General features: G+C 37.9%; 1 protein-coding gene across 4 annotated transcripts in view; it reads right to left on the reverse strand.

Moving 5' to 3' along the window:
* Nucleotides 1–27,820, reverse strand: part of CHRM2 (cholinergic receptor muscarinic 2) — a 146,839-nt gene that overhangs the window by 77,002 nt on the left and 42,017 nt on the right. The window lies entirely within an intron of this gene.

Here is a 27,820-nt window from a genome sequence, read left to right on the forward strand (position 1 = left end):
CAAAGATCATCATAATAGTCTCATGACCAGATGCAAGCAGCAAAACAACTAAGGAATAAAATTTCATCTTTGTGATTCACCTGTTCTGTGGAGGAGCTGTGGATAACAGACATTTCATTATAAACTGGAAATTAAAACTGTGGAAATAGCTGCAGTGGGATGGGATGGAGGAGGCCCTGGCAAAGATGAGGTCATCATACTGCAAACAGAAGGAGGGGAAAGAAATAATATGACTGCCATGGGCGAGTGTTTCTCTGAATAAAACAAAAAGGATCCAAATCTTTACCATTTTTATTCGTCTCTTGACACTGAGTGAATAGACAGAAGAATAAATAAATATCAGGAAGCAAATTGAACTCCCCCACATTTGCTCTCCCACCTCCTAAAAAGGAAAAACTGTTCCCTGTAGTAGAAACATGAGCACTAGATTCAGACTTTTCTTTAGCAGCTTTATGCCACTCCTGTGGCGTAAGGTAATGGAAAAGCTTCCAGGCAACTGAGTTTTTCCCCCCTGCTGGAAAAACTCTGGGTGGCTTAGACCCAACATTTAAAAGCACTTAAGAATGTGAATAACTTCAAGATACCACAGGTGGCCACATCTAATGGTTTAACACAAAGGACACTGATTAAAGTCCTCTCCGTGTAAAAGCAAAATGCAACGCTATATATATGTTTCCCCCTCAAGGAAATCAATGGGGGCTACATGAAATTTCTAAGAGAGCTGTTGGATGGAAGATTGGGTCTTTCAGTTCAGTTACTTAAGCCATACAGAGTGGCAGAAATGATGCAGTATTCCCAGGGGCAGCTGGGCTCTGCCTGCAAGACTGGGGATAATGTTTACCATTGGGAATGCTGATTCTCAAATTGTATTCTGCCCTTATTTTCCCAAGTGTTACCACTGTGGTGGCAGTGGCTGTCGTACAATGGACAGGGGCTTTGTATATCTCCTCATTTCACATCAGCCGTGAGACAGAAGGTATGCCCAGGGACGGTTGTGTCTAGCACATCAGAAGCATCTGTAATCTAGCAGAGATTTTGAATTAAAAATGCTTTTGTCCAGTGACTGATCCATCTTGGAAAGTAGTTTGAGAGCAAGCCATATGTTCGATATCAGTCATGGAGGATATATTATTTGATAAACTGAAGTATGTGACCTGTGAGGGAAGTTTGAGGGAAAGGGTCTTTTTTAGCCTGAAGGAGAAATGTCTTTTGGGCTACCTGATAGCAGCCTGCCAATATCTGCCTACAGGGAAGCTACTGAGAAGGTGGAGCCAGTCTCTTTGTAGTGTTGTGTGGTGGGAGGATGAGAGAAACAGACATAAGGTTTTGATGGGATTTAGGGAAAAATTCTTTCACCATGAGGACAGCAAAGCAGTGGACCGGTTGCCCAGAGATAGTGTACAGACCCATCCTTGGAGTTTTTCAAGACACAATGTTTAAAACCATGAGCAACCTGGTCTGAGCTTAATACTGACCCTGCTTTGAGTATGAAGTTTGAGTAGAGACCTCCTGAGGTTCCTTCCATCTGAACTATACCATGCTTCTGTGGTTATATAATTCTAACATATGCCATGAAATTCGCAGGCACTATGGACCAGGGAGGAAGGAACACGTATACCTTTGTTTAATATAGAGTCAGGTGTTATGAAAGCAGCCCACATGATTGTGCAGAAAGCGGTCTGGGAGTCTGCCAAAAGCACACTGGAGAGGAAGAAGAATCACCATAACGCAGACCCTTGGTTTCTTACTCAGAGCTGACACATGCAAGTCAAGGCTCCCACAAGATCTGCATTAGAATTAACTGCCCCAGGGTTTGCCCAGGGGGAGTAACAAGCCTGTACTCTGCAAAGTTGAATATCTGTTGCTTCCCAGGAGCTGAAGCCTAAAGATTCCCTCAGAGAATCTTGCCCCTATTTCCACAGCTTTGACCTGTTGTTTACCACTGCAGCAAACAGTCTGAAAGAAAGGGACACAGGTATGAATGGAAGAGCCCACAGAGAGTAGCTTAAGGAGCACAGATCAGTCTCTTCCAGTTCTGCTCCATTTCTAGACTTTTTCTAGTGCAGGGCACAGTCTGAGCAGGACATTTATGGTGGGAACAAAGCTGTATGCTGGTGAAGATCAGCCCCAAGAGTGACTACTCAAGTACATACCTCAGCTCATATCAAAGTAAAAGGCCTTTAAGCACAGGTGAATCAGGCTCCATGTTTGCCCTTAGCCATTATTTTGTTCCTTTCCCTACCACAGGTTCACATAACCATTGTAATGAAGTGATTGAGAAGATCCCAAGCTCTGTACTGGCTTCCAAGCAAGTGCTAGCTTATGCATAACCTAGAGAAATGACTGTTTTAGCATGCCCTAGCAAACCCATAGAATACTAGTGAACAGGATCACACAGAGGTAAACCTTTCCATCCCTATTACATGGTGTGTATCTTTTCCCTCTCCTCCAAAATGCTTTTACCAGGAACAATGACGGCTGTCCATCTCTGGTCCAAAGCATGCAGGCCTTGAAGGAGCATCTGTTTCTTCTCTGGATTATATTAATTTTCCAGTGTAAAGGCTCATCACAGAAGCATTAAGAAGATTAACCACATACAGTTCAAACAGAAAGTCTTGCTGGAAAGTAGCCAGGCTCACCGTATTATCATTTTGGCTGTTAATATAGTGGTCCTGATATTCATCCAACATTGAAGATGATGAGCGTATACAGGTTGAAGCACAGTCCAAAAGTTATACTGATGTGCAGTGAATAGTTACCTCCATAAATCGTCCAGCTCTAATTAACAATCAGCCAAATCAGCATTCTTATTTTTTGTCTGTCCTGAAAATATCAGAAATATACTTTGCAAAATACTTGAGTATGAAAGAACTGGGAGGATGTGTCAAGGCAGAGCAATTGCACTGTAAGTAATGATGATATTGCACAAGGTGGCACATAGTTTTGAAGAAACAAGAGTTTTGCTATAAAAACAATGACTTAGATTGAACTTCTTTGGAATCATTGTGTGTTCCTGAATAATATGGACACAGCCCATCACCCTAACCTCAAAGGCACCTTAAGTATCCAAATGCTATTCATTATGGCAATCTGTTTCTCCATTTCAGTCTTCTTTCGACCATTTTATCTCTTTCTCATGTTTCAAGTTTATCTTGCAACTCAGAGCTGACAGATCTACAAGGCATGGGTGATCTCACATTTGAGTAATGCCAGGCACAATAGGTCTTCAAGACACTAGAGCTAGTATGTAACTGCAGAGCATGCCATAATTCAAGGTAAAGAAAGGAGCCAGAGTTTTGTTCACCATTTCACTTGTTTGTTTGTTTACAAGAAAGGCATCCAGTAAAATGGGTGAAGACTATCCCTGTGCTTCTGCATTGTTACACAAAGCCTATGCTTGCTTGGAAGTGGTGGGATTTTGAGGCTGATGACAGGCATTTCTACGCACATATACAGAGCTTTTGCTAAGGGAGAGCTAGAAAAACGCACAAAAATAAAGGAGAAGGCAGGGTCAGAGAAAATACTAAGGGAATCTAAAAGGATTCATTTAATGCAATAAAGCTAAAACCTGGATCAAAGCATTGAAATGATACCATGAAGTTGGTGTGAACTTGGCAGAACTGATACAAGTAAGACTGCTAAATAACAAGTGATTCATGCTTATCATTCCCCTTCTTTTTCATCTTTATGTGTGCTGAAAGTAAGCGAGCCCTTATTCCATATTGCTTTATTCAGGGAAAGAGTGAATAAACAAGGGTTGAGCTCCAGCTGTAACTGGAGAGCTGAACTGGCAAGAGCCTGACAGGTTTGCAGTATTTTCCCTAAAAACTGCAAGAAAAAAGCAAGAACCCCATCACCCCCAACCACCATCACTTTCTTTATTTATTAAACTGCTCTGGAAACAGACAATCTCTTCAATTCTCTTATTGCCTCACCTACCTTGAAATGGTAGCCATTGGCACTTCAACAAATAGACTGTAAAGTTGCTGTAGCTTCTCTAACACTCCTTAATCCTCAGCCTATATGTCAGCTTCTTCATGAATCTACAGCAATTTAATTCCCAGTGAATTACTGCAAGGAGATTTCAGCTTCTTGCAAAGAGGGTCACTAGGAGGTGGTGTCTCTTTCCTTCCTTGTCAGGGTGAAATCAGGCCAGTACCACAAAGCATTTGATCAATCTGCTGGAAGATGGAGTCCTAGCAAGTCCTGATTTTGAAGATGAACTTCCATTATGTCCCAGAGCCAGATTCTAGCATCTCTTAGCTTCTCTATGTTTTAGCTGTCTAGCCTGCTTAGGCATTTTGTAAGACTTTTTAAAAGACTACATACATCTTGATGTACATGGACAAATCAGTAATAGCTCTTCCTAAGACTGAAAATAAGCTCAGTGCCATGAAAAGAACAGGACTGCTTGTGAGCAGATCCTTCTTTCAGTTTCCCCTACAGGATTGTATAAGGTACAGTATCTGTACAAACACAAGATGGAAGTGTTCTAGGACACTTTCATTCAGTCAAAAAGTACTGGGGAGTATCAAAAGGAAGATTCTAGAAGGGGTGGGCCCTAAACGAATTTAAAAATACCCTTTCTCTAATCTCATTATAAGTGAGGACTTTACCACAGAGATGTGTTAGTTTAGCTTTCTTTGGATCTTATGTCCAATATTAACATTCAGCTCTTTCTGAATCATGAGAAAAGACTACTTCTGTGTATTTGCAGAAGAAAGGTAGCTAATTATCAAGGTTTCATTTTGAAGAGCTATTTGACTATTACTGTAATGACAAAGGCTCACAAAACCAGAAAAGATTTTTCTCTCTAATGACAGCACATCTCAGGTGCTGTTTTAAGAGGTCAGCTCATGACTCATCCAGAAGATATGTTACCTCATTACTTTGTGCAGGCCCTTCCAATACAGTTTTCATGAGTGCTCCATAAGACAGCTCTTATGAAAATTTGGATTTAAATATTTTTTTCTGGTACTGTATAGTCATAGCTAATTCTGTATGGCATACAAGTGTTCTGAAACACATTTTCTTCTTAGAGCCTTTCCATTGCACTTTCAGCCCTTGTCAAAATTGCTAACACACTTTTAGGTTAATCTTATATTTCACTAAAGAGTTTTGAAATTGTCCAAGATGTTCATATGAAGAGGAAAAAAAAGTACTGAAGCAATGGGTGGATATTGTACAAATGTGACCCATTTGGTTGTTAAAACATTATAACGTGTCACTATTCCAGTACTAAAGAAAGATAAATATCATTTATTCCAGTAAAGCTGCATCCTTCCAAAAGTGGAAAGCAGACCTGAAATGTGGTCTCTTGTCAGCCACAAAGCAAATTAATTGTGTCATACAGTCCCCTGTCCCAGAGGGGACTTACAGGATCCAGACCTCTAAAAATTGCTGTTGTTATTTGCTACAGGGTCTCAGATTTGTCAGATCTCATTTATTATGGAAAGTTCTCTCTCTCTCTCAGGGCACCTACTATGGAAAAAGTAACTTTCTAAAATTTACATTGGTGAATTTCCTTCCTACAGCTCTTTCCTGTTTTGTCTATGTATTTTTTCACTGAATTGTTTGCTCATAAATCATACTTGGTTGTGGTCTGATGTCTACTGGAATCTATTTCTTATCCATCTTTTGGTGAAGTATTTCTGCATTGCTTTCCTGAGGAAATTCTGCTACTATGGATAGTGCATGTGTCAAGCATCAGTTGATGATCAGAGACTGGCATGAAAGATGGACCCAGTTACATGACGGAAGAAATGTGAAGATTGGTTGTGCCTCCACAGGACAGAGAGTATTAGGGATCATTCACTGCCAGATGTGAAACTGCAGTAAGGGGCTTGAATTGTTCAAAGGGGGAAGCATGGGTATGGTTAAGAGGTAAAGAGCAGTAATCTTAGGGTGAAGATGAAAGAAACGTTAAGGAATATGTTAGATAGCAGAAAGACAAAAGTAGGAATATAGTAGAATACAAAGAAATAGAAGAAGAAAAAACTAGGAGGCCAAGGAAAGATACAGTGAACCAGAGCTGAAAGCTGTGTATCTTGTGATAAACAGAAAGAAAGAAGTAGGAAAGAAAATTCAGAGTGAGACAATGTTATAAAGCAGGTTTTTAAACTGTGTTATTTGCTTATAGTTAGTTCATGCAGCATGCAGGGTACATTTCTATTTCTGATTATAGGAAGAGTGGTAGATGGTAGTTGCATAGACTAACAAATTCTTAATTCCCTCCCTTCAAAAAATGAAATTAAAAAACCCTCAAACCTTTACCTTTTCTTATTATTATCAAAATTGCAAACTTAGCTAAATAAATTAAGAATTTCTGGATTCAAGTCTACCTTTGCATCCTTCAGTCAGTCCATATGTAGACAGACACTGGGATATTGTTTTGTGCAGGGTACATATATGTTTATGCTGAGGACCAGAGTAACACTAGGAGATGAATACTTAAGACTGTAAGAACTGGTGCTGGGAAAGCAACCGGCATTCATGCAACAAAACTCTATACCTAGCATGATGCTTGCAAAACATAAATTTTCAACTCTCTTTTCCTTTAAAAAATATCTATTAGTGAATTCAGTTACAGAAAAATTCCCATGAATGTCTATACATTCTGACTCATTAATTCATCCATTTTCATAACTAGTCCTCTGATGCCATTTGAAAGAAAACTGCTGAAAATATTCCAAATACATATGCTTCCCTAAAGATTGTTTGATGCACACCACAGTGTGTTCCATCTTTTGTATCCACTAAGCTGTGCACCGTCTCTCTCTGTTCTGTTGCTTGCTGTCCTCCCTGGAGATTAGCAAAGATAAGTTATTTAGGTTTTGAAGACTCCACAGGGCTGCTTTCAAACTGGCATCTTTTTTTCATAATCATTTTTTCTACTCAGAGGAAATATCTTTCTTTCTGGAACAAGCTTCTAAACCACATTCTGCCTGATATTTGCTTTCCCTGTTAATCTTTGCATCCAATTTTGTAGATATTCAGGAAATAAAAGAGCCAGTTCTGAGACCTGAAGGGCTGTGGTTCTTAGAAGGTGTTTTACAGATCTCTTGTCAAATGATTGGTGTTTTTGGTTTGCAGAGCAAGTCCCCTACATTTGGCTGCTCCTTCTGCAAACATTTGTACAAACCTTCTGAAGACCCTTTGATTTTTTTCACATAAACTGACAGATAAAGGCCAGGATGGACAGAGCCTTGGAGGACATGGTATAGTCTGAGGCGTCCTTGCCCATGGGAGGGGGGTTGGAACTAAGTGATCTTAAGGTCCTTTCCAACCCTAACTATTTTATGCCTAGTAGAAAACTACTCGGTTATTTCCTCCTTCTACCTCTTCTGGCCTTGCAGATACTGTGTGAGCAGCTCTACCATGCCTTGCTCTTCTGCTGTTAACTCAGCAGTCTACCAGCCTCTGCTGAGAGTCTCCCCGCTGCGATCCCTCAACAATTTAATTGTCCAGCATTGTCATTCTCCACTATGTGATATGTCAGAAGCATTTGAAGCAGGTTGCCTCACTGGAGTGCTTTTTACTCTAAACAGTCTATGACTATCACTGATCCTATTATTTCCATGCTTACTCACTTATTTGATGTATTTTCAGGGTCTCAAGAGTTACTCCAGATGACCATCATTTTGAGTTACATAATCTAAAAAAATTGATTGTTGCCTTGAAAACTTGCTGAACTCATGGTCTAAAATCTCCTTTATGACACTTAGATTATATCATTCCTTAAACGCATCATAAATACTTGAAATGTGACTTTAAAGTATACCTTAAATGAAGAAGATCACAGCTTTAAAGAAAGTAACCGTTATGACATTCTTTGCAAGAAATTTTACATTATGGTAACTAATTCAAACCCTGTAAAAGAGATCAAAGTATGGGTGACCAGAGTCTTATAATTTTTTTTAATTATTATTTCCAGGCAGACCTGATAATATTTAATAGGAACATGAGTATCTTTCTGCAATGATGTCACAGTTAATAGTAAGTCTGGTTCTTTCACTACACAAACACTTCTCTGGTTTTCAGAACCTCCTTGTGGGGGGTTCACCAAAGAATGTGAACAAAGATTTGTCTGAAAAGAAGCAGCTGGTCTATCTTCATCCAGGCACTTCTTTAGCAGCCTCATGTCACACAATTTTTTTCAGTGTAGTGGACTTCAGTGTTAATAGGAAAAAAATCATTCTGGGTTGTCCAAGGAAATTGTGATTATCCGTATTCATTACCTGTCTCCAAATAAGCAATTTTTTTCAGCAATGAGGTAATACTTATCTTCAAAAAAATCCAAGGAGTAATAACCCATGTTCATTATCACTGTCAGTGACATGCATTAATTTATGAGACATTTCCAGGATAAAACTGGAAAGAGATTGATAACGGAATAATGTCTAGTAGGTGGGGTGATTTGCATGGCAGCTGACAAGAATCTAAGACTTCTAAACTTTGTTCTAATCTGGTCAGCTCACCTAGTTCTGTTGACTTGCTTTTTTTTTTTTTAATCGGAACTGTGAACAAAGTCTTACAACTTTCAGTTTAAATTATATTCAAATCTCTTTGGAAATATAGAAGAATGTATAAGGCAGGACATTTCAAGTGATACGTGCGGTGTATCTCAGAGGAGATTTAATCTTGTTGGCAAGCAGGAATAACTTCAAGATTTAATGTCACTTCTGCACTGACTGTAACAGTGATGATAACAACCTTTACTGACTTTTTCAATCTTGTGAAGGATGACAAAGGAGCAGTTCCTTCTTCTGATATTTCATGACCCTACTCAGGGTTCTCCACTCCAGAATTATGCAAGTATGTTGTAGGAAGTAAAGAAATAAAGAGTAACAAAATGTGGAATTCAAATGGAATAAAATAAGAAAAAGTCCTTGCCCATGGATAGGAATAAAAGCCATGCAGGTGGAATTGTACTATGACAAAGGTATAAGGGTCTTGTTGCGCTAGTGTACAGTTAGATATCTGACTGCTACGGTTACTGGTTTACTGGTTAATTACTGCTGAACAAAAGGAAGGAGAAGAAAGTTTTCATACCTAGAACAGTTGACGTTTAATTGTCATACCTAAGTTAGCAGCCCATCTTCAGCTCTGCAATGAATGACAATGGAGAGGTTCTTTCACAATAGATTTGGCTCTTCAGAGCTCTGAATTAGCCTCCTGAAGTCTTTCTCTCTACTCTCTCTTAGGCTCCTAACCTAAGCACCTCAGCTGGGTGCCCAGGGATGTGAAGCATGAATCCTCATCATGCCAGAGTGAACTGTGCCATTTAGTCTCTGTCATCCTGTTTAATCTTAGAGACTGTTTCAATCTCTCATCTTTGTCTCATATCCCGTTCATGCTTTACTGTGCAACATCATCTGGAGAAAAATGACAGTTAATCAAGTATGCTATAAATACCTGGAAATGAGTAAACAGCATGGCAATAAAGCTGACCAACCAGCCCCCCTTGTGAGATGATTTTTATTATGTTCAGCTGCAAGTACTGTTTCACTAATGCGTCCATTCATCTTGTGCTGGGTTACAAGTTAAATCTACATGCACTCATGCTCTCTTGGGGATGGAGATATTCATCAGTGGCCATCTTGTGGCAAATAAACTGTGTCATAACACTGCAAGGGTTCCCCCATATTTTTTTCTCCTAGCTTTTTATTTTGTTGCTATGGAGTAGGTGACTGCAACTGGATGTTCCTCAGATGCATAGCCTTGGCATGTCAGGCATCTATGCATTGTTTATTTGAGAGGCCAGAGCAATAGCAGTGGGATTTAGAGTGGCAGAAAAAAGGAAAGCTCTGATGTAGTTAAAGCAGTGCGCAGTGGTACAGTAGTAAAGCAGTGTGCAGTAGCTCAGGGTAGATACAGGATAACAAATATTACCTACTAGTAAACTAATCAGTTCAAATTTGTCAGTGTTCCACTAGCATGATAACATTCACAAAGGAGAGCAAAGGGTATATTTGTGTTTTGTGAAGGGAGGGGAACAAAGAAACGAGAAAAATTCAAGCACATCACTGTAGAAAAAAACAGTGGAAATTTCTATGAAAGCAGTTGCTCAGTTTCTCACCCTGAGTCAAACTGAGGCAAAAGGTCAGTGAATGCAGCAATGGCAACTGTGATGGCAGTTCAGCATTTATTTCAATAAGCATCAAAGTGACTTTGCCCTCTTTAATCTTTTGACATGAAGAAAGAGTGACTTGATTTTTAGCACTTAATGAAACTAAACCATGCCCAGCTCTAGAAAGGTCAATAAACTTTTCTGGTTAATATATTTCAGAAACCCAAATAAAATCATCTATCTAATACCAAATCCTAAAACAGATACTTCTACAAACTCCACAGTATTCATATCTTCTGATACTGGCACTAGAGCGGGCAGAGGTTTTTTTTCCCTTTACTATAGAAAAAGATTTCCCTGCTCTTTGTTTTTTTGTTGAGTCATTAAAAAATTCCCTTCTAGAAAAGATCCAAACATAATTTGCGTGCATCTTTTCATATCCTAGTTCGATTATGTTTCTCATTACCTCAAAAGTCAGCTTAAATGCTCCCTGTTGTCCAACAAGTAAGTATATAAATAAATAAATAAGCAATTAAATTACAGGGGAAAGAAAAGCTTAATTACATCATTTACTACAAAGTACTCTAAGCAACTGTTTCCAAACTGTATAATGGCTACACTGAGTTAAGATAATTCTCTTTGAACATTTCAAATAGAAACATCTTTCACCTCTTCTGTCTCTACGAAGGTTTGTTTAGTTGACCTACTGAGCCATCAGAGATTGTCCCTTGGAGACTTCGACTTGGAGAAAAAAAGGAGGGGATGCAGTGATCACGTGAAACGCACTATAGTTTTTTTTAGTTTTACTAGTAACAACTGCTCATCCTGGTATTTATTTAGGAGCTTCTGATATCTCTGATAAGATTATTTAAAGCACTGTCAAACACTAACAGATGGAGAATTAGAAACTCACTGGTCAAATCCTATGTTGCTACTTTTTGGCTAGCACAGGGCATGCTGAGATCACCCCTGACTATGCGTATCTTTCAGCCTTGGTTAGAACATTAGATATTCCAAAGATGATGCTTTCTTAAGAATGTGTTTTCTTAAAAAACTTTTTCTTAAAACAGGCTCTAGGGAGCTTAGCTTAGTCTTGCTCTGAGGAGGAGGCAGGAAGGCTTGGAGGGGATATCAGTTTTTGTAGTTGAAAGTACTTACAGTAACATAATTGCAATTATTAATAATGGTGAAAGGATGTGCCCAATCTGCAATTTGATGTAATGTTTGGCAACTTGAGCAATATGAATCATGAATCATTCATTAACTGAGCAATGCTTTTAATTAGTTAGAATTAATTTTAAGATTTTCTCTGTTATTTTGTTGTGTAATTTAATGTCACCATCATTATTTTTTTTGTATGTTATAATTACATTTGGGCTTATATGCATTTCCCACCAAATGCAAATGTGTTATTTGCTACAGTTCAAACTCTTTTCATACTTAGAGAAAAACCCTTGAGAATGGTAGTCTTAAAAAATGAAGCTTGTGGTTATCTTTCCTGTTGTATATGAAATGCCATTCCTGTATTACAAGGTCTGAGAGCCATGATGCTGTAAAGAGAAGTTAGTGATATGCCTGCCTGCTTGATGTTTCAGATTCTCTTTGGCAGTAAATAGGCAGAGCTTCATTGAAGCTAGCAAAGTCCTACTAGCTAAAAACCCAAAAGTGATGTTATGGCTTTGAGCAGAGCTCCATTCCCCAGTCACTAGGTTTCCAGACTGCCTACCACTCAGCCAGACATCATTACATTCAAATTAATTAAAATTCTTTTTGGTTGCTCCATCAAAAAATATTAAAGCTTTTGTGACCCCGGGACATGGTACCATTATGTTGTGTCAGGCCAAAATGGAGAGGCTTAGGTGGAAAAGCCCATCTTTCCAGAGATGTAAGGCACCTTTTTTCTGCACTGACTTAGGTTCCATTTTTTTTCCATTGTATGTGAATAAATTAATGAAAATACCCCTTCCCTTCTTCACAGTCTTATAACTCACGTCTTAGTTGAACATGCTTTCTCAGTCTCTGGAGACAGGCATTCCCACACTCCCAGAGGAATGAAGACAAAATTCCATCTTCCCAAGAGAGCACTAAGACATCTTTAACCACATCATAATTGGTGTTTTTATGGAGTTCCAGTTCATTTACTGATATTGAACACTTCAGTGGCTTAATCCTTCCTCACACAATGTGTGGACAAATAATAGCTTGATAGACTTCATCATTCATGAAAGGCACACAGAACAGGCAAGCCAGCATGAAAATATTTTAGTTATACTTTGTCAAAAGTATATCACAGGAGATAAAAGTGCCCTCCCTTCATCAGTTTTATTTGGGGAACTTATCCAAGTCTAAATTTATTTACTATTAAAGAATGCATTTGTGTTCAAAGATTGAATTTCCAGAAGCTAAGAAGAAAGAGAAACAAGATAAAAACCAGTATAAGACTGAAGAGTGGCAGAACACCACAGACCCTGAGGACAGGGTCCTTTCCAGGCTTAGAAAAAAAAAAAAACAAACTTCCTAGAAAACAGTAAGTATTATGGAAAAGAGGATAGGACAGACCTCAGGTTTCACTAACTTTTAGCTTTATGCAAATTTAATATGGGAAAGTACTGCATAGAATCATAGATTCATAGAATCAACTAGATTGGAAAAGACCTTTGGGATCATCAAGTCCAACCATTACCCTAGGACTGACAAGTCACCACCAAACCATGTCACTAAGGGCATCTGCATGATTTTTGAGCACAGGGCATCACTGGACACATATGAACAGGGTCAACTCACTGCAACAAAAATTCCTATTGGTAGGTGTTCTCCAGACTAGTAGATGTTCTCTAGGCATTTGTCCCTAGCTTCCCCAAACTGTATCTATAAAGTATAGGCGTCTAGAAATGCAAATGAGTGGCACCTGGCATTGATAAAGAACACAGAAAAGTGGCTTTCTGATCAAATAAAAAGCTTATGTCAAAAATTAAATTTGTTTCTGGAGATGAATCCAAGCTTACCAATGCCAGAGGGATTTTCTCCACTGTGTTTCAATAGTTTTGGGATTGGTGCCTTTGAAACTATGCAAATTGAAATAGGGCATATTGTAAAATAGGGTTGTTGATCATTATACTGCTCAGCTTCCGCTTCTGTGGGTATTATTTTTACATTCTATAAAACAGCACTTGATAAACGTTGTTTAAATCATTTTGTCTCCAGTGCAAACCTAGTATTGCTTTTATGTATGACTGCTGATCTGTTACTGGTGGCTTATCTTCTAACAGTATGTCATTGTTAGGAGATGTATAAGAATCACAATAACAAAATGGGGTAAACCATATACAATTCTATTTTCTTTCTTGTCAGTTGGTATAACAGACTTCAGAGTCCTCATACTGTTGAGGTGATTGTAGTGTAGGAATAAGGATGAGAATAAACTATTTAGCTGGCCTTTAGAGCATGCTGGTGCATGTTGATGGTTTGTCTGCCAGCTTGGTTGCCATTGAATGTCTCAGGGGGAGAATTAAAGAAGGGATTTCCAAAAAGTAGCTAGAATTTGTATTATTCTGTTACCATTGAAAGTCAATAACAAAGCACTCTTGACACTTACTAGTGGGGTCATAGCAGGACAGGTGCTTGAAATTTTTCTGGTCCTGAAAGCTCTGCACATACTTTGCTAATAATGGGATCAAGCCCCAGGTTTCCAGCCATGTACCTCATTCAGCAGTAATGTATCTTCTGTAATCAACCACTTCTCAAAACATAAGCATGGATCCTCCATGTAATTCATACAGGCACAATCTTTTTAAAAATGTTGCTAAGCTTTTAGCGTCAGTAAAATTTCCCTGCAGTGAGTAGCTTCAATTTAATTAAATGTTGCATGAAACTGTATTCCTTTTCCCTTGTTGTACATTTGCTGCCTATTAATGCATCCTGTATTATTGAACTCAAGGTAAACAGATATCTCCATTTGGCCTTATCTCTGCAATGCATTTATAATTCTATCATGATTGATATAACTCTTTTCAAAGTAGACCATCATGCCTCTTCAATTCCTTCTTTTACTGATACGTCCTCTCAGTGCCTTTAGACCTTAGAATTTCTATCTTTTCTTTCTTAAAGACAACTGTAACTAAAGACAAGAGAGCTGAAACCACTGTGAATGAGACACTTCACGTTCCATTTTACACATTTACTCCCTCTTCAGTGTTTTCTTTCTGATTAACTAGAGGTTCTTAATTGTTTTCTTTCAGTAGAAAGGTTACTTTGATTTCAAAGCTTATCAATGTACATGGACAATTTCAGGTGTGTCTATATTTACCATATTGGTATGTAATGTAATACTTTGGGCGTACTTGGGAAACCTACCTATTCTATTTGTCTAACCTAACTGCCATCAGTCAATTTTTCGAGCTCAACCTTTCCCTTTAGCCTAGTGACTTCTTTAGATTGTTAACAACTGCAACTGCTTAAGAGCAACTAAGTCAGGTAGTAGCCCATTTATCTGTCCGATCTTCTGCTGATGTTTGATGTTACATTATTTCTGTTAGCCTATTACCTCTTTCAGAAAGTTTTTTTCCTTGAGAATGTGGGTTCTGAGGGGAACTGAAGGATGGAGGTGAAGAGTGTTTACACAGAACAGAAACCCAGTCTTAATAGGGTATGAGAGTATTCAGGCACTTCAAAACCTTCATGCTATAAAATACACATTGGTCTGACTAGTTTTTCAGTCACAGAAATGTGGAAAATTAAATTGTCTTCTTGTAGGTAATATTAATAATTTGGTTTTGACCCACACTAATGAAATTTTGACATCTCAACTATTTTCACATAAAAGAAAGTGGAAAACAATCTCAGTTTGGAAATATTGGACTGGAAAATGTCTACATTCTTGATCAAAAGAGAAGGCTATTAATCTCCAAAGGCTGATGTATTTGACACTAAAAATATTTTACAATACTACTGACAATGGAACAGATAAATGTTGGGGGGGGGTTTAGATTTGAAAAAAAAATTTTTTTGAAATGTTCTCCTTGATGTATTCTATAACCTCTATTATAGGGGAAAAAGCTCTGTTTTGTTGAGGGTTTTTTTGTTGTTTTGTTTTTTTTTTTCTTTTTGTTTCTTTGATATTCTAGATTTTTAAGGAAAAGAGTCAAAAAGTTTTAGATTTCTCTCAGCTTTCCTACTCCAGCAGAAAAAAAATAGAAGGAGCATCTTAGAGAGGACTTTCACTTGGTTCACTGAAGATACAGAGAACTTCGATGCTAGCACAACCATGCAAGACCTCTTTATGCAGTGTGCTGGGGAAGAGATGTGCATTTTGAAGAGATATGCATTTTAGAAAGACACCACATCTTTCTGCATGAACTCAGACATTCACTTATTTTTATTTAATATTCTTGGGCCAGGGATTAATGCTGGTCCCCTGGTTTGCACATTTTCTTAACTGTGTCTAGTTTTCATTTTTATTAAAATATTTTTCATAAATTATGATAGTGCCATCTTTATTTGCTGTTGTTAATACTAAAGGAAATAGAGGAGGTGAAATTATTGTTTTGATGTGGAAATGGAGCCTAATAACCTGGCAATAGGAACCAAAATCTTGGGTCTGATTGTAGGCAAACATCTGTAAAACCGGAATATATTTTTTAACAACAACAAAAAGAGTCAGTTGATGAAATTAAGTGCTCCAGTTATGTTGGTTTACTTGGATAAGAGAGTTATGTGGCAACATACACACCACCTCTTGGGTTTCAAGGGCTCTTCATCTCACCTCTGCCACCACAAGCAGGTTGCTCATGGTACACTAACCCTCACTGCAGGCTTGGCTACCTGGGGGCGTGCAGCAGAGGCAAACTGAATCAGTTAATTGTGTGAATTAAAATACATTAAAAATCCTGCAAGTGCTCTCTTTTGACTATTATGAGGCTGTATGTCACTGCAGTTTAATCCTGTGAGGAGGGCTTGTCCCCAGTAAAGTGTTACCATAAGGTATAACTCCAGCACTGGTTCTGGCTCAGCTCCTGCACATACAGTGCAGCCTCTACTTTGAATTAAGCAATGATTTAGACACCTTTGCTGAGTTTCCCATCCATGCTGGTGGATGAACTGAAGTGCCTGGTGTCTTCCTCATCTGGGTGTGGAGGTTTGCTAACAGCTGGCATGCAGTGTGCCATACTGCAACAGGGCTGAATTAGCTGGCTTGTCACACACCCATGCTAAGGGTTGAGTAACTCTTATTTTCAAACCAGCAAGGGGAAATTCAGTCACTTACTGCTAATCCCTGCAAGGAGTGTGTCAACCGGTCTCTCCCCATGGTTTCAATGTTTGCAGTATGACCATGCTTGACAAAGGGAGGCCAGTTCCAGAGGAATCATGATGCCTCTGAGGGTACATGCATATGACTGGAAGCAATTGAATTACTGAGGCTTAACAAGTTACCTCTAATCAGTTGATCAGCTATAACTCAATAAGACACAGAGATTTTATTGCTTTTAATTGCATGTCTCCATCTTTGGTAACCTGAGTTAACCCTGCACTAGAGATGTTTCCTGAGAAACTATAATAACATATGAGCAGAAAGATGTGAATGGGAAGGAGGAGGATTCATTGCTCCCACTTTCAGTGAAATAGCTGGCTTGTTTCTGTAGTCTTCTCTAGAGCCAAAGAAAAGAAGAGCCTCTGTGAGGTGGCTTTGAGTACACAAAATAGATGCTTCCTCAGAGTCTTTCTCTGCAGGAACTTAACTCTCTGCACTGATCACAGAAGTCATTAGGAAGAATAGCTAATTTAGGCACAGATGATCCTTTTGGGTACTGTGCCTACATAAAATGAAAAGTGGGGTTTTGGAAGTCATTACCATATGTGTCTGCTCTGCCAACAAACAATAGATGTTTCCTCTATAAGTCAGTGTCCGATGCCAGCAGAGGCTACCTATGTATGTAGTCACAGGTTTCCCTTCAATTACACCAAATTTTGCATATGACAGAAATTTAATATTTTAATTAAACTTCATTTTATGTCCTCATAATTTTTTTTTTCTCCCTAAATTTGTCCTGCACAAAACTCTGAAGACTTTCATGCTTGTCCTGGAAGTGGCAAGTTTATGCTGATTGTTAGTAGTGGGAATGAATGGCACCAGGTGAGGCACAAAGGTAACCAACAGTGCTACCCTCCAACAGAGCCATCTGAGGCAGTGGAAAGGGATTTTTCTTTTTTTTTGGTGATGAAATATGGGGCCATGAGATCAGGGAAATCAGATCAGATGTGATTGAGGAATTTGGCTACAGAGTAAACTATAATTAGGATATTTTTCTTTCCTCCAGCTGCAGGCTGCAGCTACAGTACTTTCAGACATTGTCAAACTGCACAGTGAAATAACATCAAGAATCTATTTCATTTTCTAAATCAATATTGGCTTTTCATTCACCTTTCTATCCTCTTGAGTTACTCAACTCCATATTAGAAGTTTCATCTGCCTTGCGTCTATTCCTCTTCATTGTTTATATAATTGAAAAGAGTCAGTAAAACTGTTATTTTGTGGCTTAACTTTAGCTGCTCTTACTGACAACTGTGTAGAATATTGTTATATATTATAGTTTAGAAAATCTCTTGTGTACAACAACTTGTCTTAAATACCATTTCTGAACGCTTTTCTACAACTCCATGGGGTAGATGGGTTTAAATTTACACATTTTGCAACCAAGTTAAGGGAGCTAGTGAAGGTCATGGTGACCTAGGGTGGCTTAGAGGAATTTTAACAACAGCAGTGTAAGCACTTTTCTGCAAAGCTCTACCCATGCAAAATGCCTCTGACTTAATGTTTCACAACATGTGCAAAGCCTGATTCCTACTCATCATCTTTCATACCCTGGTTTTGCAAATATGGAGCCCTTTTCAAACAAACTTGACTTCCCAGTGAAAACTGGATGCAATATAAGGTTTCATTTTGATTTTCTGGGATATTTAAATGTTATATTCAAAATTAAATTATTAATAAATAGAGAGAGATCTGTCATAACTTACAATGGAAAACTCATATACCCTCACAGTTGAAGTCCTGGTGCCTCACTTCTTGCTGTTTTTATGTGAAAAGCAAGTTTATCAAGTTTCATAATCATAGATACTTAAGAGAACCGTAATGCCCCTCTGCCCCCAAAATCATATTTGAATTCATAACACTCTCTTATTATGGTTCAAATTCCAACTGAATTCTCCTCTATGGGAATTTGCTTGAGGAAAAACATTGCAAGTTGTCCATCTGCTGGATTAGACAACTGCTTCATTCCCAAACCTCAACCTCCCCCATTGTGTCCTTGTTGCCTGCCTCCTTGCAGTTCCATGCAGCACATTTCAAAGGCTAAAAAAAAAGCAACACTGAAACTTCTTTACCCCAGAAACCCAACAGTATACCCTGAGGAGACAACTTCTTGCTTGAGGGCAAGTCCCTTCAGTTTTAACTACCATGCACTCTTTTTTGTCTTCTCTTCTCCCATAACGGGACTAGATACTGGTGTTCATAGTTTCTCTTCACAGGCTACCCTTGCTCCTTTTAAAACCTCAACTGCTCTTCAGCAGATGTGAAACCCTCAGGCTGTCTTGCCCTCTGAGCCGCAGAGAAGAAATCCTGATTATACAGAACCAGATATGATGTAATTTTAATCAAACTGCTTAGCTCGAATAACTGCTGAAGGAAAACTGCAATAGATGGATAGAGAATAGAATTGATGTCAAGAAACTGAAAAACGGTTTTAAAACCAGAAACACTGGGGGTATCAAAAACAGCTTTGGAGGGAACTGTATTGCATTGACCAACCCTCCCTTGATGGATTTGAGCAATTCAGTTAGAAGTCTTTACAAGTTTAGCGGCTGATTGTTGAAAATATACCTCTATACTGCAATGCTTAATTCTTAATTCTTTTGTCAAGGACCTTACTGGAAATAGCTGTCTGCTGCTCCCACGGTCTGCAGCCTATGATTGCAGTATCACAACATTAGATATGTGGGCTCCTACTTCTACCACTAACTGCTGCTCTGCTACATGTTGTGATACCTGTCAATGCCATGACTGCTGTCATGGGAATCACGGTGCTGAATTCCTTGCAAAAACCAAGGTCTGATATAAGGATATTCAGACTCCAGAGGTCAATACTGCTACTCATGTGACCTTCCTCTCTATCTGCAGCATGCAGCATATAGATGCTTTCTATATTTATCCACTTTTATATTGGCATGCTTACATTAATATATTATATTACAGCAGCATAATGCTGAAACAAAGCAGTGATGAGCCAGGTTTCATACCTTATAACTCAATTTATTCACAGCTGTCCTTCAAGTATGTGTGTGAATACATATGCATCTATACATGTATGTAGTGTGTGTTTGTGTATTTGACTGCACATAAGTATTTATAAAGTTTGAATACTTTATCAGGAAAAAGTTAAAGTTAGGCCAGGCTCATTAAAAAATACACATATTTGTGATTATTCCATGTGTACATTTGTTTGAGCTGGACTCACAGTCCTTCCCCCATTCCGCCACTTCTCCCCATTTCCTCTGTCTTAGGATGAAAGGCATTTTGCTCCTATATGGCAGCTTCAAGGAGCTCTTAAAGTAAGAACTTAGTAAGAGCAGCAGAGGCTGTCAGTAATAATAAAATCCATAGAAAAGAACTCCAGAAAATATTTAACAACACAGTTCAGGTAGGTTTCTTCCAAATTATCCTATGGAATTCACTATTCCTCTGCAAGTGTATGGCAACAATGGGTTCTTGCACACTTGTTACTGGTACTGTCCTTCGTGGAGTTTCATTCAAAGAGACATGACAAGTAGCTTCAGCAATTCCAAGACTTCTCTACTAGCCTGCTGTCCTGCAATCTCAACACTGAATAAGTATCTCACCACTCTGTGTTTTGACAATGACAATTTGAGGTTTTGCACACAAAATTAGAAGCACACAAATGCATATACCAGCTTAATATTGAAAATCATGAAACACGTAAGTGCATTACTAGTGATGGTGCCAGATAGCTAGATTACAGCCTTCCTAATTTTCAGTGCTGCATATCTGAATAAAAGAGGAGAAAATATTCTACTTTTTTTTAAAAGACCAAAGTGATCTTAGGATACTAGCATTAAAAAATACATATAAATTATAGAATCACAGAATGGTTGAGGTTGGAAAGGACCTTTGGAAGTCCTCTGGTCTACCCTCTCATTCAAGTAGGGTCACATAGAGCAGATGACCAGTTTGAACATTTAATCGGCTTCCTTTATTTTGAATATTTGGGGTTGAACTTGCAGTAGATGATTCTTCAAGTGCTTAAATGAATTTAGATAAGCATCCAATAGTTCAGAATTCTGCCTGAAGAGGAATTGACTTTCTCTGAACCTTGGTAAACAAATCCTACTGAAAATCTTGTGAAAAAAACAATTATTTCATCTCAATGAACTAAAATGCAATAGAAATCCCCTTGTTTGCAAGAATCTGAAATGTTGCTGGCCTCAGCAAATATTTCAAAATTCATTGAAATTTTAATCACTTTTTCCCTTGATATTTCTAAAAATTCTTATTTCTTCTGTTCTTTGAACTAGATTGATGAGAACAGTCTTTATTTTTGTCTGCTGGTATTTTCATGTATGGATAAATAATAAAAGGACAAATGCACACATGAACCAAATCTTTTCATAATTGAAAATCAATTTAGCTTGAGTTTTAGGTTAATATTAAGGGAATTTCTCATTTTAGGTAAACAGTGTATCTCTACTAATCAAACACCAATCTTAGCTTCAGCCAAAATCATAACTGAATGTAAGCTTTTTCCTCAATAAGAATAACTTTTCTGTCTGCTTATGGATTGAAAAGGAGCTGCAGTTCATTAGCATTCTCCTGTATTCACAACCACAGCTTTCTCCAAGTTTCAATTACTTCCAAATAACACAGTTCATGGCCAAACCACAATTCTAATAGAGAGATTAATTTAACTCTCCAATGTATATAGACAGTACACTTGTTCCAAAAGTAAAACAGAGCAGGGAAAAGGCAGAGGAACTGACACTGTAAAGTAACTTCATGATTGTCTTGACATTGTTATTAACTTTTCAGAATATAATGGAAAGGAACAAGGTGAGAAGGTACAGGGTGACTGCAGAAGACAGTATTGCACATATCTAAGGCCTGGAGAGAATAGAGATTTCAACACACTACTTGTCTGAACTGATGGAAGTAATTCTTATGTTTCAGGGCAGAACAGATTTCTTCTTCACTTTGGGATCAGAGATCTAACCGGAAACTTTCAAGGCAAAGTCACCAGCTCATATAAATCTATATAACTCCGTTGTGGCTTAAATTCAGTTATACCAGTGACTGAGCATCTTGCCCTTGAATATTCAAAGAAGGAAACTCTTCCCTCTGAATGAGTGCATCAATGAGATAGGTAAGATGGATGAAAGGAAATATTACTGCCTGTAATAAAAATTACTTATTACAGGCAAGTAATTAAGGGATAAAGTCATAGCTACATTTTCTTTTTCACAAAGAAATCTGTGCAGTAGAATTGAGGAAGACGTCAGGAACATGACTGCAGCACACTAATTCATGTGGTCAGTCAGAGACAAGTAGTATCTTGGAAAAGTTATTATGCCTGGTGTCACCTAAAAGGACTTTCCATGGCTGGAAGGATGGTATAAAAGAGATTTGTTGTCTCTTCTTCCTCCTTGAAATGGAGAAGGAAGGTGACAAATGTAAACTGCTATTACAGTTAATTTGTACTCAGAAATCCCCTTTGGGTATAAGCAGCAAGGACGTCAACTTATTTCACAGTTGTGTGAATTAAATTAAAAATAAGAAAATTTTGCTCTGAACTTTTTCCAAAGGAAAGCCTTGAGAGTCAATAACAGAGTACAATTTGGAGCCCAGTTTTGTGGATGTTTTTGACTCTCTTGTCCGTGAAATTGTCCTTCCTTCTTATTTATTATTTCTGTTAGCTTTATTCCTGGTTATGGAAATACCTTGTAATCCAAAACATTTTTTGTGCAAAATAAAAAAAATGCCTGACGACACTTTGTCAATCAAATACAAAGTAACCGGATGTTACAAGAATAAATGGGAACATTTATTCCATTGTGGTACATTTAGAGCTATCTTAGCTAATACTGCATTTGTGTCTTGATATTCTTCAATGCAACTTCAATTTAGATCACAGCAACATAGATTTTAACCTATTACATATTCTCCCTGGCTCTTTGTTTGTTTGTTTATGTCTGTGTATATATAGAAAACTTCATCTCTTCTCTGTGTAAAGTGAATACATTTAAATTTCCTCTTGACTTCTCCTTTTCCCTCTTCTTCTAGTCATTGACCCTGTTAACGAGGTCACTTTCCACACTAATAATTCCATTCTTTAAACCTATCTGAAATACCTTATTAGAACTGTTATATTTTGACAATTTTATTTCCATATGTACTTGGTCCTACCATAGTATCATGTACTTAGGCATATGTAAACCACCCTAAAGGAGATGACACTTTCTGACTTTCAGTTCATTTAAATCCATTTATTGTACACAGGGTCTGTGCCTGTCATGTTATTTCCCATTTCTCAGGAGGAAACCATTCTGTTTGAGGAGCCCTTTAATGGGCTTAATACTGTTTTTTATTCTCTGCTGAAACAGAACTAAGACTCTTCAAACATTCCTACACAAGCAAAACTGTGCCAGACCAGGAAGCCTTTGATTCAGGAAGACTGCTACGTATATTATCTATTTTCCCTTTAAAATCCTAGGTGATGACATTATGGGGCTATTATGTGACCCTGTGGAGTCACTGATAATACATGTAGTAAACCACAAGTAATACTCTTATCAAATATGGACAGGTATGAGAACCCTAACTCTTCTTCACCATCCTACCAACATCACTCACTGCAGTTTTCAAAGAAAATGATGGTAACAACACCTCTGTCAGCACTCCTCCTTATGCGAGAAGATAGTTTTACTTCTTGCTATAAACATAAGTCTTTTGCCTATCAGTAGATTTTAAAAGATTCTGGATATGCTATTGCAAAAATAAGACAGCAATTAAAAGGTAACCTATACTCAGGTGGCAGTGGTTTGAAAGTATCACAGCTGCATGAATGCCCACGTTGTATAAGAAACCCACTTTTCAAATGACTACACCATTTAAAAGAGCAAAGAAGAGGAAGGGAAGAGGAGAATGGGAAGGAAAGCTTCTTTCCCATAGGAAAGTAAATCCAGTTGAGCACAAGGATAAAAGCTACCATGGCCCTGTCAGTTGACCCACAGTTACCGAAAGCTGGATCTGAGCTTAACAGGGTGAGGTAAGTATAATTTTGTGTTCTGCCTCATGGTGACTGTTCCCATTACAGGAATAAGAATGAATGTGCTCATCAAAACGTGCAAGCACCTCATGTAAAAAATGAGGTTTGGAACTGTGGTGTTCTCAGCAACCTGTTATCAGAGATTTGGAAATTGCAACCACGAATGGCTGATGACCCGCATAAGCCAGAGCATCACTCTGTGGCCTCTGCCAGCTCTTAAGCAGTCTTGTTGCTGGGCTTACTGGGGGCTGGACAGGTACACCAGAGGAACCACAGAATGGGGCACAAACTGTGGATGTCTCTGTTCAACCTTCTGCTTCATATTTGCAGGGAAGGGACCAGTTCTACCAGTCTACCAGGTTGGAAGATGAATTCTTCCTGAAAAAGAACATGACACCAGGCTGCAGTGGTTGTCATAAGGGAAAAACCATGTGGTCAGTGAGATAACTCACTGCCTCATTTAACTACCCACATCACTGGAAATGTTTGTTAAACTGCCGTTCCTTGGGGACAAATGAATAACAAAGAAGGATGGTATAATTACCATGTATGTTGAAGAAGTATTATTAGATGAAGTGGGCCAGATGATTTACCTGAAATCTGCTCAGTGAAAATTTTACACTGTGAGACATGGGACAATGCCAAGGTTGATCACCTGCGTGGCTTGTCCATAGCAAACACTCCCTACACAGACATCTATCTGCTCTTTAAATTAAAGAAACTGTAAACTGTAGTCAGGGAGGAAGAATGAAAGATCTGACTCTCTGCATCATATATGCAAGACAACAAGTAATGTTTTAAATTTCCACGTTACTAATGAAACTATGAAGCTAATAGAGTGTGAGAAGAATAGCACATCATCTACTACATGAAGTTTGCATTTTAAAGAACCCTAGGGGATGTCTTTAGATGTAAGAGACTTTGTAGAACCTAACTAAAAGATGTTTCATAAGTCAGAAGTGTTTCTGTACTATTACACTAATATTAAAGATGAAAAAAACTCTTCCAAACTACTGTATTTCTCGAGTCTAATTTGACGTTACAATTTATGTCTAGTTTCATATTTATCAGAGAAAATATGACCAATACTGGCAAAAGTTCCTTGAATTATAAAATCTAGTACAATGACAGACACTGCATCTGATCAAAAAGAGCAAATATATTATTTGATATTGTTAGGGGAACCAAAATTTCAAACAGCCCATTTCATGGAGATATCCATGTTAATTTCACTGTTTACAGCAACTGCGAGATTCAGTTCTTTTATCAAGGTTTAAGCACTTGGCACTAATGAAGTGTCTGTAACTAGTTAACATGTATTTTGCAGATGATCTTGTCTTCAGAAAAATAAATTTTATTAGTCACATTTCTGCATAATTGATATTCATATAAAATAACTGTTATCTTGCAATAAAGGGTTGCCTTCAAAATATTAGTTGGATGTGACTAAGGAACACAAGAATGTAAGAAGGGACAAAAACCTTGGATATAACTATGACAGAATTATCTTAAACATTTATAAACTATTTTGAAGTAATTTTCAGTTAGGAGATATTGAAGGGTTTATTTTAGTGGTTTAGGTGTATATAAGAATTTACAGAACTGTAGTGTAAATTCCCTGTTTAAAAGGGTAAAGAATAGATTTTTGTTTTAAAAGATATTTGGAAAAAAAAAAATTGACCAAACAGAGCAAAACTTTGAAGAAAAATTACCACAGAATTTGATGTAAACTGCAAACCTCTCTGTTTCTGTTTCTTCCAAAATCTTCACCAAAATGCAGAATTTCAGATTTTGATAATGCAAATTATGGTGTTTGTCATGTTAGGCTTGAGTATTTGAAGTCCCTTTCCAGACAATATATGGGTAACAGGGAACTGTGAGAAAACATCATTTTCCCCATGGAAAATGATGTTCCCTGTAGAGGCTGTTTCCAATAGAAACAATTCTCAACTGTCATGTCTTAAACACATATGTGATAGTTGATCAGGGAGAAGCTGCATACTAAAAGCAAGGAAGCACTTGGGAATGATTTGTTCTTTTAGCCTTTTGCTACAGAGAGTGATAAAGGGTGGAAGAATCTGGGGACATTTAACCAACCTCCAAGGTTTAGAGAACCTTGACTATATAATATACAGACTGAGCCGTATCTGAACCCTGTTTAATATACTTCCAGCAGTGGTCCCCCACACTTTTGTGCAGTCCTCAGTTTGTCCCTTAAACATTTGTGAGTGACAGAGTAGGCATACTTCAAAGCAGGTTTCTAGCATAATTTTAACTTTTTTATTCCAGCTGAATCATGCAGAGAGGCTTTACCCAGAGTGTGAAACCTCCCTGCCTGCACACGTGAGGCTGAAGGCCACCTCTGTTCAAAGCCCTGCACATTAGTCCTCAGGTGGTATAACAATTCAACAGGATTCATACCTTATATAAAGTTAGGGAAAGGGTCTTATTAAGATAAGGCTTCATTACAAGCATTCAGTTGGTTCATTTACACCTTTATGTATCCCCAAAATTTATCAAAGCAGATATGGCTGCAGTCAACACCAGCACTAAAGAGGGTGAAGAATTTTCTTTTCAATAAACAGTGACACCTAGAAGATATAGCTCTTACCCGTGCCCTAATAGGGTGTGTGGTACTGCATCATAGCTGAGCTTAGTGTTTCTGATCACAGACACCTTTCTCAGGAAAGTTGTGTGATTCAAGATCTAATTACATTATTTTCTCTATACTTAGTCTGAATGCCCTGACCTGACACTGGAAGTCTAATATGTTTAAGGAAATGAAAGATGCCTGTCCCAGCTTATTTATATTTGTAACACTGTTGTAGATATTCTTCAGAGAAAACATTGCTTCTCTCCTCTTGACAGAGGCAGGTGTGATGTGAATGACAACCTGATTGCTGGTTCTGGGCTAAGAATAAGGTGGGTGAGGCTGAGACCCTACTGCAGAAGCACGGGAGGCAAAATATCTTGGAAGTAATGAGCATGTTTCAAACTATCTGCACCATCAATGCCAACGTTTCAAGGCTACATGAAATTCAAGTGAAAGGTCACAAAGAAGGGTGGATTGTGGAATTTGAATGGTCCTTTTCTGAGAAATTGGATCTCATAATAAGTTCAATTTCTATCTGAGAGATTGTGAGTGAAATGAAACAAGATCTTATAGTTGGCTCTTTTTCTCCTCTCTTCTTGTCTAACAATAAATACAAGGAAATTCTGTTAAATTCCATTATGATTTCCCTCTAGTTGTGGCAGACTGACTCTCTGACGAATTTTCTGTTGGCAAAATTCCACTATGCAACTGGAGAAATTCATTGGTTATATGAGCAGAAAACTTGGCTCATTATCTCCAGTCATAAACAGTTGTAATTGCAATTTCTGAGGGGTGCCCAAGATGATAGAACTTACTGAAGTGCAGTACTAGAAGTAACAATGCTATTTTAGGTAAGAGTTTTAGTATCTTTTGTCTATTCAAACCCAGTAGGAGTAGATGAATACGTAGATAGTTGAAAGTCAAGAGAAAAAATGGGACAATCTTTTTAATTTCATGAAATTCCACAGGACAAGGAAATCTTTCTGGAAAGAGAGGGAGGGAAGTGTCAACTACTGTTCATGGAACAGGAAATCATTGCTCTTAAGAACAGCAATGTGGCATGTTGGAGAAAGAAGTCCTTCCAGAAGGTCCGCACATGTTGAAGTAAAGAAAACTGTATCAATTTAAGCTGAAATTTTTGCAATTTTTATACTCCACTACTAAACAAATGTCTCATTTAGCTGTATGGCTTTTTTCAATATTAAAACTCAATAAAGAATATGTTTGGGATTTGTAAACCTGAGGAGACAATAGAAAGCAAAATGTGTACCAGGTTCTTCTCCTATCCTTTTATTCTGTAATGTTTTCTGAAAGGAGAATGATGTGAATAAGCATTGTATTTTAGCTATGTTTGCAAATGTGGAACCAAGTTTTTATTGTAGGGTATCTGCACTTTTCATTTTGTTCCAAAAGGGATTTGGGTTCCTACATTTCTCCCTAACATATGGAAGTGTGAGGAAACATTACTTATACTAATGTATAGCTATTTTCCTGCAGCTATTTTATTAAAACAATTGTGTTAATTGTATGAAAGGCATCTTTTCTACTTTTTTCTTTTTGCCACTATTTACTTTAAAGGTTTGACTGATATAAACAGCTTCATTGCCATTCATTTTACAGCTTAGTACCCAGTTACAAGTTTCAAAATGACTCAGTATTAGAAAAGAAATAAAAACTTCACAGACAAAGAATGAAAGTATAATGATTTTATAGGCCATCAGACTCTCATCTGTCCCTTTTATTTGCACTAGTATTATGGTGTAGTAAAAAAAATGTAGATTTGGAAAAGAGTACTGAGATACTAAAACCCAGAGGTTGACCAGTGAGTGT

Source organism: Pezoporus occidentalis, unplaced genomic scaffold (assembly GCF_034315485.1).
Source record: "Pezoporus occidentalis ecotype Australia unplaced genomic scaffold, CSIRO_AGI_Poc_V1 ctg19, whole genome shotgun sequence".
Classification (NCBI taxonomy): domain Eukaryota; kingdom Metazoa; phylum Chordata; class Aves; order Psittaciformes; family Psittacidae; genus Pezoporus; species Pezoporus occidentalis.